We start from the raw sequence: 12130 nt of genomic DNA, 5'->3' as shown, positions 1-12130 counted from the left end.
CGTGCTTTGGATTCTGTGTCTCCCTCTCTCTCTGCCCCTCCCCTGCTCATGCTCTCTCTCTCTCTCAGAAATAAATAAACATTTTAAAAATTAAAAACCAAAGTTCTTGATAAATAACTGTAGGGTAATAACAAACTCAAAACACTACAAATATTTAACTTGAGTTGAAAGCCTCATGCCCTTTTGAGGTAGAATGACAATTTATTATCTTAGCACATCAGTGAGAATTCTTCTTCGGAAGAAATTATGTTCTTTTGGAGTCACACTTATAAACTCTTTGAGGTTAAAAAGAATGCCTCCTGAGGACTGCATGTTAGCAGGAGCTAAGGCACAAAGGACGTAGCTAAATGCCCCGCATGAGAGATAAGCGATGGGTGTCCGACAGCATGATGCTGGAGGACAAGGGGCTATGAACTCAGCAGTGAAAAATCCCCTGTGGTTGGGTGGCCAGAGAGGGTTTGAGAAAAGGATGTCTGTTTGAGAGGGAGAGAGCCAAACCATAAGAGACCCTTAAAAACAGAGAATAAACTGAGGGTCGATGGGGGGTGGGAGGGAGGGAGGGTCGGTGACGGGTATTGAGGAGGGCACCTATTGGGATGAGCACTGGGTGTTGTATGGAAACCAATTTGACAATAAATTTCATATTTTAAAAAAATGTTATACAAAAAGAAAAAAAAGAAAATGATGTCTGGTATCGCATTTGGAGTTTTGTTGACATGAGGTAATTCTTGGCTCTAGCCTTCCTAAAGAACCTTTGGTGAGGACCACCTTGCACACAGACGCTGTGTGTGTGCACATGCGTGTAAATTAAAGGAAAGGCTACATTTCCTGCTTGAATTGATAACACAGTCTGTGTACGATGGCAGAATAACTCAGAAATGATTGGACGCGTACAGGCATCAAGAACCTGGGATGGTCATAATCAAGGAAGACCAGGAAGGTAAGGAAGGCTTCTTGGTGGTTTTAGACTTGCAATTCATGAGGCAGGTAAGATTTTAAGTTGTCTTGTCCTTACGGTTGTTCCTCAGATCTTCAGGTGCTGGAAGACTGGTAGCGTTCTCATTTTTAGACCTAGAGACCAGAAAATGCTTCATTTGTGTCTGAAATACTCCTTTGAGGTAAGGGAAGGGGAAAGTTTGGAGCCAGCCAGACCTACATTCAAATGCAAAATTAAAATTGCCTTACCCCAGTTCAAGGTCATTTGAGTCATCCAACAAGAGCTACTGGAGGCTGAGTTTAATGGGAGCAGGAAGAGAGGAGTGGCAGCTTTTAAGGTCTAGTTTAGAGATCACATCATCAGTAAGACTTGTTAACAGATTAGTATTTATTGAAGATGAGGCAAACAAAGGAGTTGTAAAATCACCCAGATTTCTGAGTATAGCTTCTGAGAGGATGGTGGTTTCACTTAGTAAAATGGGAAAAACACGGGAGCATCACAGGGCAGAACAGAGGTCTGCACAGTGTCAGCTCAGGTGGAGCCTCCATGGCTCCTGTTAGAGCAAGGAAGTCATAGACGCTGGGTGCAAACCTTTCGCTTAGCAGGTGGGTGCCCAGAAATACTCACAGTGACGTAGCGTGACTAGAGCCACACAGCCACTGCCAGTACCCTCACTGGTCATGTCTGTTGGTTTCTACTCGTCAACGCATGCCGTGCTGATCAGCATCCTGTGGGCGTGCTTGGGCAAAGTTAAAGGTTTGAGTCATATGAATAAATGTTTATCTTTCAAATTCATTTCTTTTTGAGAAGCAAACGGCAGTAAAAATATTGGCCAGAGGATGCCTTTAAAAACTGTTCCGGGAAATTTCTAATATGCATCTTTCGTGACTTATCTATCTCGTCTTTTCCTCCTTGCAAGAATTAGACATAAAACATTGAAAGACATGTAGCCAAGTAAATATTATGAAGGAACGGGGGCAGAGGGGACAGGTAATTGTATATGAATCACCTTTTTCAAAAACTGTAGGATTGTTCTTGTAGTTCAAGTCTTAATAAACATCAAGCACCAGGAAAATACAATTCAGATGTGACTTCAAAGAGTTTACAGTATCGAGAAGCTACAGAGACTCTTATATTCAAAGCTACAAAGTGCCAAACAAGACATAAATAGACAAAATCAGAAGAGGGAGAAACCATTCTCACTTAGCAATGATCCAAAGATTCGAGTACAAGATACTAAAGGTGGTTATGTACTGACAGGAAACCAACAGAAATCATTATATAATACGCATATGGATTGAGACTTAGGGCAAAATATATATATATATATATGGCTCTACAGGATAATAAATTGCTGTATAAAGTACTTAAACTAGGATAGGTTTGGTACATGATAAATAAATAATAAAACCAGAAATATATTTAGGTCAACTATACAAATGTAATATAACGATACAAAACGTGTGGCACGCATACTTCCTTCTAAACACAATTTCGCAAATTCTAGCTTGGACGATACAGAGAGGTTTTGTGTGGGAGATGTGTCAGAGCTTTCTAACGTCATCACTATTGACATTTAGGGCTGGATAACTGCTATATGGAGTTGTTCTGTGCATTGTAGGATGTGTAGCAGCATCCCTGGCCCCTACTCAGCGAGAGACCAGAAGGCCACTCCCTGGTTGCGACAACCAAATAAATCTTATCTTCAGACATTGTCAACTATCCATTAAGAAGCAAGAACTGTTGAGAATCACTGAGCTAAACCCACGAGACATGAAGGATTTGGGAGACTCCTAGAAGCTCCTAACCATAGGAGCTGGGGCGCAATTCCTCACCTTTCCTGCTTTGGTCGCCTCATTTCTGCAACAGACAGGATGTGAGCAGGTGTGTCACGGGGCTACTGGGAGGAGGCAGGAAGGTGGCGAACGCGACACGAAGAACCGGGTCTAACACAAGGGAAGGACTTAATCAGTGCTGTTCTAGTTGCTAAGGATCATTCCCGTCTCGTCTATGTGTTCGAGCAGAATCTCAAGTGCAACCCACCCCTCAGATCATGGACAACATTAGCATTTATTTAAAGGGTCAAAGCTTCTTTCTTTCTTTCCCTTCATCATTCATTTCTTCTCATGCTTCCTCTCTCATATGGCAGAAACTCAGAATGGGGTCTCTATCATCAAATATTTTTGTGCATGTGTATGCTTTTCATTTAAATAAATTCTATTAAGTAAGAAACTTCCTTCATTCCTTCCTTCCTTCCTTCTTTCCCCTTTCCTTTCTCCTCCCTCTCTCCCTCCTTCCTTCTCCCTCTCTCCTTCCCTCCCTCTATCTCCTCCTCTCTGTCTCTTTCTTCTTTCTTTCTTTCTTTCTTTCTTTCTTTCTTTCTTTCTCTTTTCTTCCTAAGACTATGTTTTAATATTGATCTGTGGGTACTTCTATTTCAGTGGTTCCTGACCTCAAACATACATTGGGATCTTAGGAGGTCTTGTTAAAACAGTTTGCTGGGGCCCACCCCAGAATTTCTGATTCACTAGAGCTGGGATGGGAACCATGAGTTTATGTTTCTAACAAATTCCCAAGTGATGCTTACCCTGCTGGTCCCAGTACCACAGCTGGAGATCCATTGCTCTTGTCCATGGCTTCTAGCTGCTGCCTCAGTATTGTAGTCATTCATTCATCCAGTAGTGAAGGAGCTAGCTTCTCCATTTCTCTGAGCCCACCAACAGTGCTGTGGTCACCATCCCTCTTATGCCTGTCCCTTCACACACAGGGTGTGACTTTCCTTAGCTCTCTACTAGGAATGGCCTTGCTGGCTCATAGGATGCTTTATTTCAGTAAGTACTGCCTGATCACTCTCCAGAATGACTGAGCCCAGCTATGCTCCCGCTGTGTGCGCCTCACTCTCTTTATCCCCATTTAACAGAGAAGAACTATAAATCAGGAAGTGAACTAACCTGACTCTGTCTGCTCCCATCTTTAACACAGCTAGTGAGTGAGGAGTCCTGGTGCAAGCCCGAGTCTCAGTCCACCCTGCTGGTTGCTTAAAAGATAATCTTTCAGCGGCTTTGAGTTCTGACACAGAATTTTCCACAACTCTCAAACCTCACCCTGAAGCGTGCGTATTTACACTCCCTGAACCTCATGCCAACTTTATGTTGGCAAAAAAGCCATCATTCTGTTGAGAATTTTACCAGTTAAAGAGCAAAGTCACCTGGTCTTCATGACATGCTCCCCAAGAGTTCGATTGGATCTCCCAGCCTGATCAAATTCCAGTTTTTGCATGGCACGAGAATTAATCGCTGTGACATATTCCCCATCCCTGCTCATGCAGCCTTTGACCTTTGCCTTGACCTCCAGACAGGGTGCTGTGTCTAAGGAAAGAAATGCAGACCTGATGTGATATTCCATGGATACCTATGACATGTTGGCCTGTCACTTGCATTGTGACCTTAAAAAAATTACCCTTTACTTATATATGTCCATTGGAGTTGATAAAGCATCTTCATGGCAATGGTCCCATTTGACCTTTATTGCCTCTGCTAGGCAATGCCAGGTGATGTCATATTCAAGTGGAGCATGAAGTTCCCAATAGGTGATTCTAGGTCATGTGGTTTGTAACAGATGGGGCTAAAATTCTGAGGTGGCCATGTCTTTTCCCCTCCATCGTACTCTGAAACATCTCTGGGCTTCAACTTTCTTCTTCATCAAATGAGTAGGAAGAAGAACCGGTTGGTTTTTAATCTCTAATAATTTGACAAGTGAAATCTTAATTATACCATACATAGGTTGAATTGTGTCTCCCCCAAATTCATATTCATAACCCCCCATATCTCAGAATATTTGGAAATGTGATCTTTGCAGGTGTAATTAGTTTGAATGCAGTCATAGGGGCCCACCCTACTCCAATATGACTGGTGTCCTCATAAAAAGGGGAAATTTAGGCACAAACATACACAGAATGATATGGCAGAGATCAGGGAATGGCAGATAGCCAGCAAACCACCAGAAGCTAGAACAGAGGCCTTCTCCTATAGCCCTCAGAAAGAATCAACCATGCAAACTATGTGAGAATAAACCTCTGTTGTTCTAAGCTCCCCAGTTTAGGGTACTTTGTTATGTCAGCTCTAGGAAACTGATGCACACCCCAGTACATTCACCACATCCCAACTCGTAGGCCCCTTCCTTTCAAATCTAGTTCCTACATGTTAGACAGAATGTCTCTTTAGCTCCGTTGGGAGTAGCGGGGGAAATAAGGGTAGAGCTTTCTCTGTCTACATCTGGGACCCATCTGGGGGTAATCACTCCTCATCACTGAGGAGACGTACAGGTGTTTTTGCAGGTGTTGTCAAGCCAGAGACTAGAAAGAGAAGGGCACCATCTTCTTCCCATTCCAGAGACTGTCTTGCTCACCCATCTTTACTTTGAATTCACACTACACCAAATGGAGATTAAGGCCCAACAAGTGTTCCCTAAGGTGATGTAACCCCATGAATCCAGAAACTAGAGGTTGTGTGCCTGCATAAGGCATTAGAATTATACAATCTTTTTTCAGTGCCTGGGTGGCTCAGTTGGTTGGGTGTCCAGCTCTCGATTTTGACTCAGGTCATGATCTCACGGTTCATGGGATTAAGCCCTGTGTCAGGTTCCATGCTGAGCATGGATCCTGCTTGGGATTCTCCCTCTCCCTCACTCTCTCTGCCCCTCCCCCTCTTTCTCTCTCAAAATAAATACATAACTTAAAAAAAAAAGAATTAATCTTTTCAAAAAACATCTCACCTCATGGGTCACGGTTAGTCAGCCCTGGCTTAAGCAAAAAGTATCTTTAGCGAAAGGACCCATTTGCCAGCCCAATGTGCTACCAGAATCTGGAGAATTATGCCCTTTGTCTGGGTTGTTTGGCCCTTCCATTTCACAAGGGAAATGGGCTGTGAGCTCAATGACAGTGGATAAGGGACACACCCATTTGTTCTCTGTCACCCCCTGGCTGTCCTTCAGATTCCACCCATGGGCTTCTCCCTTTCTTCACCTCTTTCTCCACAGGTGTACTGTCTCCACCATCTCCCTAGAATCCAGCAACCCTCACCTCCAAAAGAATACACACTGTTTGCCTGCCAGCACCCTCTAGGGTCTTAGAATTTTTTCATTCCCAGACAATTGTATTTGAGTGGATTTTCTCTTATCGCCCATTTCTAAGCCCCTCCTGAGGGAAAGCATGGGTTTGGGCGTGAAGTCTGCTGAGTCACCAAGAAAAGGGAAGGCTCTTCTTTCACACTTGGAAAAGAAATCGTGGGGTAACATAAGCCCTGGGCTGTATCTGCTCCTGCCGTGGGAGGTCTCCAAGCAAACTCGTCTCTACATCATTGGGGCTCTTTCTTTCCCAAAGCCCCATCTGATTAATTCTTTTATTGACCCAATATTGAGCCCCTACACCTACTGCGTACCAGCCACTGTTCTAAGCACTTAGCACGTGACAATGAACAAAACAGTAAGGTTCTCTGTTCTAGTAATGTTGGTGCCCCAGTGGGGGTGGGGACAGAAGATAAACGACAAATAGAGTAATCAAGTGAGGCATGTATTCCAGGAGGTTATTTGAACCATAAGAACGGGGAAAAGTAGAGAAAGAAGAAGAGGAATGGAAAGTGTGTGTTGTAGAATTAAATAGGCTGGTTCTTTCCAAGAGGGTGACATTTGAACAAAGACTTGAAGGATGAGGTGAGGGAGTTATCCATGCAGATATCTGGCAGAAGAGCATTCTGGGAAGATAGAATAGCAGGTGCCAAGGTCAAAGATAGGACCATGCCTGGCATGTTTGGGGAGCAACGAGGAGCCCAGTGTGACCAGAGTGAAGTGAAGGCAAGGGAGAGACATCTACGTGACCTACACAAGGAATTCATATACGCAATACATAAACCTTCATATACTGCCCTTTTCTAATAAGAGGCAATTTTGTTGAAAGCATCCCTCAACCCCTTGTATCTCTGATCTGAAATGTCTCACAAAATACCCTACACTGAAATTCCTGGGCAAACTCATGTCCCCTTCCTCACACAAAAATAACCAAAGCCACACTGCGTTCCCTGCTCCCTCGCTCTCTCCTTGGCCCCTGGAGTATTCTCAGACACTTCAGAGAGCACTAGAATTTCCGTGAACATAGATTAATGTGATATAACTGGAAGAGGCACAAGAAGTCCTACCATTTAGTGATTTCCTAACCAGCTGTTTCAGCAAATATTTATCTACTGTGGACCAGTAAGTAATATGTTGAATGGCAGACCTGATTATTATTAGCAATATTATTATTACTGTACAAGAGTCCAAAGTCTGGGAATACTAAAATGAACAAGAAATAGCCCCTTGCTTGAGTTTAAAAAAAAAAAGTGGACAGAAATGCAAAAAAAAAAAAATTCCCATAATTTTTTATAATACAATAAGACTAGCATCCGTGTGTTATTCCTCTTAACCCTCATCTCCGTTCTGAGACATGATCCTATTTGCATCCATCAAGTCATAATGAAAAAGAAACTCTGAGAGGTTAACAAGCTTCCCTGAGTTAAAACAATAAGTGTGTGGAAAAGGTAGAATTCTTCCTCTATCCAATTTCTGAGCCTCCTAATACACTTTGCTGGCATATGATTAGAACCTGAACAACACATACACTCAAGAGCTGCAGAAAAAGAGAGAAGCAGCCATCCACTCTCCCTCTGTGGAATAACATAAAAGTCACCACAAGCTACAGAACAGTGGTGCTTTAGGTTTACGAGTGGAGAAAGGGCATTTCTGTGAAGGAAACGCACACAGAGGACATGCAAAGCGTAAGGAGTCTAGCTGAGCCACCAGGAGGTGGGGTGGGAAAGGGGGCCTGGGGCCATGTTGCAAAAGCCTAGGGATCCCCGCTTAGAAGCTTGCATTTCATACCTCGTGTCATCAAATTCCATCCTGCTGAATGTACAATTTCATTCCACCCTTTACAAAATTGGTGAATTCCTCTCCTTTTCCATTCTGTATCTCCCTATTATTTCCCCGATTGTCAGAAAGCTGATAATTTGGCACCCAGCTCTGAAAACAGACTTCCTTTGTGTAGTCAATGAGCAGTTATAAAACTCCTGATATATATATTCATATTTTTGTGCCAAACAACCTGGGGAGCCTTGGGGATAGAATAGGCACTTATCAACATTGGATGGTTGATTGGTTTGTGGTCTGGTTGGTTGGTTGGGTCGGTAGTGTTCTTGGTTGATGGAATATATAAATGAATTACTATAAGCTCTCTAAATTCAGAGCCTTCCTTTTCCCTAGTGCTTAATACCATACCTCATATACAGTTGGTCTCACTAATTACTGTTTGAATGAAAGAGAAGATGAACAAGTGAATGGATATGTTTATATATGAATGAATGTATGAGCATATATATGAGTGGACAAATCGACTGCATGAACAAAATGGGTGAATGAACAAATGTGTCAATGTTCCACCTGCTCTGTCTTTCCCTACAGGGAGTAGAGACCTTTACCTGCACACACCACATTCTCTCTATAACCTCTCAGCTCCAAGACACAATCCAGAAGCAGCACCGATTGCTGGGAAGAGGGCTATGTTACTGTGTTTTCATGATTTTGTAATTAAACTTTTAAAATTTGAGATTATTGTAGAATCTCATGTAGTTATAAAAAATAGAACAAAAAACTCTAGTGTGCCCATTACTCATTTTCCCCCCAGCGGTAATATCTTGCAAAAGTATAGTAAATTATCACAATCGGGATATGGACATTGAAAGAGACAAGATACAGAACATTTCCATCATGGCCAGGATCCCTCATGATGCCCTTTATAGCCACACCCCCTTCCCTCCGCCTTTCCTTCCCTATATCTACACTCTTCCTTCCTCCCCTCCTAATCCCTGATAACTATTTATCTGTTTTCCATTCATAATTTTTTTTCATTTCAGGAATCTTAAATAAATGGAATTGACTTGTTTCACCCAATGTAATTCTCTGAAGATTCATCCAAGTTGTTGTCCCTATCAATAATTTATTCCTTCTATTGCTGCATAGTATTTGATCTTAAGGATGTACCACAGATTATTTAATCATTCGTCCACTGAAGGACGTACACACTCTTTCCAGTTTTTTATTAATACTATCAAGAATAATAACCTGTGTTTGTGTACACATATTTGTGGGAGTGTAACTTTTCACTTCTCCGGGATAAATGACTGGGGGGGGGGGGGGGGGGGGCGGGGAGGGGGCGGGGAAGCTGTTAGACATTAGTGTTTTAAGAAATGGTGAAACTGTCTTCCAGAGAACCTGTACCCTCGTGTAAGAGTGACGCAGAGAGGGTGTGGAGAAACCAGATCACTCACACGTTGCCGGTGGAAATGTAAAGTGGCCCAGGCTCTCCACGCAGTCACTTTGTTGTATTTCAGCCATTCTGATAGGTTATGTATGGAAATCTCATTGAGGTTTTAATTTGCATTTTTTTTCTAATAGCTAATGATGTGGAACATCTTTTCATGGGCTTATTTGCCATCTGTGTATCCTCTTCTGTGAAATGCCTCCTCGTGTCTTTAGCCCATTTTCTAATTGAATCTTTTCCTATTGAGTTTTGAGAGCTGTTTAAATAGCCTCCATATTAGTTCTTTGTCAGATACGTGGTTAGCAAATGTTTCCTCCCAGTCTATAGTTTGTCTTTTATCCTCTTAACAGCCTATTTCAGAGAAAAAGGTTTTCATTTTGATGAAGTCCGACTCATCCATTTTCCTTCTTAGGAATTACGCTTTAGGTATCAAATCTAAGAATGCTTTGCCTAACCCTTGATTCAGATTTTGCCCTATTTATTTCCTAAAAACTTTATAGTTTTACATTTAAGTTCATGACCCATTTTGAGTTAACATTTACATAAAGGGTGAGACTTAAGTCGAGGTTTATTTTTCTTTTTTTGCCTTTGGATGTCCAATTACACCATTACCATTTTCTGGATACACTATCTTTCTGCCATTGATTCACTTTTGCATCTTGTTGGGAAGAGCACTGGGTGTTGTATGAAAACCAATCTGACAATAAATTTCATATTTAAAAAGAAATTCAGTTGGGCGTATTCGTGCGGATCTATTTCTGGATTCTCGGTTCTACTCCTTTGATCTAATGCCTATCTTCTTCCCAATCCACACAGTCTTAATTTTGGAAGCCATACAGGTCTTGCAGTTGGGTAAGCTGATTCCTATATTTCTTCTTCAAAATTGTTTTGGCTATTCTCGTTCCTTTGCCTTTCCATATAAATTTGGGACAATCTTATCTATAGCTACCAAGAAAAATTATTGTTGGGATCTTGATAGCAATTGGGTTCAGCAAGTTCCCAGCAAAAAATACAAGCATAAAAAATTAACTATACTCCATACACTAGCAATAACAGGTAGACACTGAAATTACAATACCATTTATAATCATTAGAAACAATAAAAGCATGCTGAGGTATAAATCTAAGAAAACGTGTACAGGATGTGTATGCTGAAAGCCACAAAATATTAATGAAAAAAAAATCAAAAGTGACCCAAATAAATGTAGAGACATACTTTGTTCATGGATTGGAAGATTCAATATGGTGAAGACCTCCATCTCTTCAATTGCCTTAATACTTACAGGGCAATTCATATGATCTATTTCATATTGAGGCAATAGGGGGATTTTGCATTTTTTGAAGAATTAGTCTGTTTTATGTAGGTTGCCAAATCTATGTGTGTAGAGTTGTCCACAGTATTCTCTTATTACCCTTTTGATATCTTCAGGGTCGCTAGTAATATCCCCTTTCTTTCCTGATAGTAGTAATTTCTGTCTTCTCTTTCTTTCTTTGTCAATATTTCAAAAAGTTTGTAAGTTTTTTTTTGATCTTTTAAAAGAAACAGTCCTGTATTTCATTGATTTTCTCTAATGTTTTTCTGTCTTCAATTTCATTGATTCCTGTTTTTATCTTCATTATTTCCTTCTTTCTGCTTCCTCTGGGTTTATTTTGTTCTTTTGTTTTTTTTTCCTAGTGTCTTAAGGTAGGAACTAGATTATTTATTTGAGATTGTATTTTCTCATATATGTACTTAGAGCTATAAATTTCCATCTGAGCATTGTTCTAGCTACATTCCACAAAATTTTGTATACTGCACTGTCATTTTCTTTCAACTCAATGCATTTTGCTAATTTCCCTTAAGACATCCTCTCTGACTCATGAATTATTTAGAAGCATGTTGTTCAGTTTTCAAGTGTTGGGAGATTTTTCTGTTGCCTTTATTAGTGATTTCCAGTTGGTTGCACTGGGTCAGAGAACACGTGATATAAGATTTGAAGTCTTGAATTTGTTGAGGTTTATTTTATGGCCCAAAATGGAACCTATCTTGATATATGTTTCATGGGTCCTTTAAAAAAAATTTGCATTGTGCTACCATTGGGTGCAGTGTTCTATAAATGTTGATTACAGCCTCTTAAGTGATGCTGTTGTCAAGTTCTTCTATATCCTTGTTGATTTTTTATTTGTATTTTCTATTAATTTTTGAGAGAGGGGTGCTGATGTTTTCAACTACATCTGTGGATTTGCCTATTTCTCCTTTCAGTCTTATCAATTTCTGGTTTCCATATTTTGCAGCTGTTTTTTTGGTGCATATACATTTAGGATTACTGTCTTCTTTCTTGGTGGGTTGGTCCTTCTATCATGTATGTTCTTTTTGTTGGATTTTTTTTTCTGAGGTCTTCTTTATCTGACATTAATATGCTCACTCTTACTTTCTTTTGATTAATATTTGCAAATCAATTAAAATTAGATTAATACCTTTTTTCATGCCCTCACTTTCAACCTACCAGTGCTATTTTATTGGAAGTGAGTTTCTCATAGACAGCATATAGTTGTGCCATACTCATGAGTGTTTATCCAATCTGTCAATATATGTCCAGATTAAATGTGAATCTGACCATTTACATTTAGTGTAATTACTTATGTTAGGGTTTAAAACTGACATTTAGTTTTTGGTTTCTGTTTGTTCCTGCTATTTGCATTTATGACTTCTTTTACCTACCTTCCTGTGGACATTTTTTTATTACATTTTGATTTATCTATAGTGTATTTGAATATAATCTTTTGAGTGGCTTTTTTGGTGGTTGCTCTTGGTACTAACATTATATCTCAAAACTGATCATGTTCTACTGGTGGTACCACTT

At 40.5% G+C, this 12130-nt stretch overlaps 1 long non-coding RNA gene across 1 annotated transcript; it reads right to left on the bottom strand.

The window, feature by feature from the left end:
* Positions 1 to 707: 707 nt before the first annotated feature.
* Positions 708 to 2912, bottom strand: LOC132693363 (uncharacterized). Its single transcript, XR_009616761.3, has 3 exons — positions 2773 to 2912; positions 1565 to 1676; positions 708 to 1071 (listed from the first exon to the last, which is right to left on the bottom strand). It is a non-coding gene; the product is annotated as an uncharacterized LOC132693363 (long non-coding RNA).
* Between the last annotated feature and the right edge of the window lie 9218 nt (positions 2913 to 12130).

The sequence above is a fragment of the Panthera onca genome, chromosome B1, assembly GCF_046562875.1.
Source record: "Panthera onca isolate mPanOnc1 chromosome B1, mPanOnc1 haplotype 2, whole genome shotgun sequence".
NCBI classification, from domain to species: domain Eukaryota; kingdom Metazoa; phylum Chordata; class Mammalia; order Carnivora; family Felidae; genus Panthera; species Panthera onca.
The sequence above is the reverse complement of the archived record's forward strand: the minus strand, read 5'-3'. Positions and strand labels throughout refer to the sequence as shown.